Source organism: Podarcis gaigeae (genome assembly GCF_964106915.1).
Source record: "Podarcis gaigeae genome assembly, chromosome: 3".
NCBI lineage: Eukaryota > Metazoa > Chordata > Lepidosauria > Squamata > Lacertidae > Podarcis > Podarcis gaigeae.
The window spans coordinates 45,545,548-45,548,306 of NC_139680.1; positions in this window are offsets into that span (position 1 = coordinate 45,545,548).

Sequence of the window (2,759 nt, forward strand, 5' to 3'; positions counted from 1 at the left end):
ATTCAGCCTATATGGAATTCTAAACTGGGAGTGGCAGCAGGTTAACCAGCAACCCACAATGGCTTTCCAAATCTACCACATCCCAAGTTGCTAATGTATGCTAAGGATTCGCCTCTTTATCCTGGCATTTGGCACCTGAGATTGGTGTTTTCAGGACACATATTGAATTTTAAATTGTAGCCTGCCCTGCGATCTGCCAGTTAATAGTAATGATAATAGTGAGAATGATAGTGGCTAGAGTTGGGAGTCCAACAACAGATTTCCCACTGCTGTCCCTCACTGAGCCTCCATTTCCTGCTTTGTTTCAGCGGATAAAGCAAATGATGAAGGCAGGTTTTTGTTAACTTTTGGACTATGGCCACAGCCTTAAAAAGTTGCATGCCTGCCAGAGTGGGTAGGGAGAACAGGGAGTACTTGGCAGAGAGGAGAAGCAGATATACTTGGTCCGGAGCTTCAAGTCTAGAAATGAATCCATTGTAAATTGATAAGGCAAGGCAAGAGATCAGAGACAGAATGTCAGCATAATCCTGTGTATTAGAACCTCTGCATTAGAGCATATTGCAATTTACCCAAGTGTGGCCCAAGTATGAGCCTAGTGAGGCTTTCACCATTTGGTGAGCCAACATGATACACCAGGGGTGGGCAACTTCAGTCCCTGAGGCCAAATGTGGCCCTTGAGGACTCTACCTGGGTTTCAAAATCTTAGGTCAGGAGCCCTAGAAGAAGAGAACAAGAAGAAGAGTTTGGATTTGATATCCCGCTTTATCACTACCCTAAGGAGACTTCAGAGAAGTGTGACTAGCCCAAGGTCACCCAGCAGCTGCATGTAGAGGAGCAGGGAAGCGAACCCGGTTCACCAGATTACATGTCTACCACTCTTAACCACTACACCACACTGGCTCTCTCTACACTGCAACCTCCTTGAGGGTTACTTTGCCTAGTTTGAATTTATCCTTAACTCTCATTGCTCTTTTTGCTTGCCTGAATGGAGGATCAAGAGAGTACATAGAAAGAAGCTTGTTGTGCAAAGGTATCTTTAGCATCCTTTCACTTTAGCCTCCCCCCCCCCAACTTGGCTGGTGTGTGGCCTGCAGGAGCTGAAAAGGGGCCTATGCCCCCCAATATGTGGACTTGCACTACTTCAGGTGCAACAGAAGCAAATATTACCTATACTTTCCCACTACTATCCCAATTTACCCAGCTATAATTTAATCTCTTTTTTTTAAAAAAAAATAATTTTTATTAATTTTCACAACCAACAAAAGACAAGAAAGAAAACAACAGCACACACAAAAAGAGAAAAGAAATAGACATACACAAAACACAAAAAATGTGACTTCCCCATACCTCCCTTACACTGCATCCTTGTTTTGCAATTTTTCAGCAACCCTTTAGTCCTTTTTTCTATTTGTATCTCTCTCAAATTTCTTAACATTATTATTTACAGCTGTAATTCTCTGTTTCTTACCCCCTGACATCTTAACAGTCCACTATCTTACAACAATTTTTAAGGTATAATTTAAATTTTCTCCAGTCCTCCTCCACTGTCTCTTTCCTCTGGTCACGGATTCTGCCGGTCATCTCCGCCAGTCCCATAAATTCAGTCACCTTCATCTGCCATTCTTCCAGAGTGGGTAGTTCTTGCATCTTCCAATACTTTGCCAGAAGAATTCTTGCCGCTGTAGTTGCATACATAAAAAATGTCCTATCCTTTCCAGCTATAATTTAATCTCAAGGCTGTGGAACCTATTGTATATCTGCTTAGAATGTTTCTTCTTGATGGTTGTTGCTTCAGAGACGAGTCCCAAGGACGCTTTATGGAGTGTGGGACATTACTGCAGTCAAATGAACAATCCATGTTTTGCCAGATAGGCACGTGAAGGGCCTGAGGCTCACAGAGCTGTAAAAATTTACTACAGAGAACTCTGAAATCACTGTGAGATTATTAGCAGGAAGCTGGCCCTAACACTACATACTTTCTGCCTAGGCATTTCTCTCTTCTTCATGCTTCCAAGCTGACTTCACCAGGCATGTCAGCTCTGCAGCTCAGACACCATTTTTGAATGTACATTTTGTACTTTCGTAACATAGTAGTTAGGGACGCAGGTGATGCTGTGGTCTAAACCACAGAGCCTAGGACTTGCCGATCAGAAGCTCGGCAGTTCAAATCCCCGCAACGGGATGAGCTCCCATTGTTCGGTCCCTGCTCCTGCCAACCTAGGAGTTCAAAAGCACATCAAAGTGCAAGTAGATAAATAGGCGGAAAGGTAAACGGTGTTTCCGTGCACTGCTCTGGTTCGCCAGAAGCAGCTTAGTCATGCTGGCCACATGACCCGGAAGCTGTCTGCTGACAAACGTCAGCTCCCTCGGCCTATAGAGCGAGATGAGCGCACAACCCCAGAGTTGTCTGCGACTGGACCTAACGGTCAGAGGTACCTTTACCTTTACCTTAGTAGTTATAAATCTGCCTTCATTTTGCTACCATAATTGCGGCTTCAAGACCTAGCTTATGTAAGTAAAGGCTACTTTTATTTCTTCACAAAACAATGTTTGATTGTTGGCATTAAAGCATCCTGGATTAATGCTTCTAGAAGATTAAATCAGCCTTGTCAGCTTCCAAGTTTAAGCTACAAAGGATGGTACTCTGCTGATGTGCAGCTGTCATAACATGGCAAGCGCAGTTAGGGGTGGGGCTGTTCTTGTGTGCCATTTGTGACTGCTAATATTTTCAGATTTTGAAACATCTCCTCCTCCTTTCT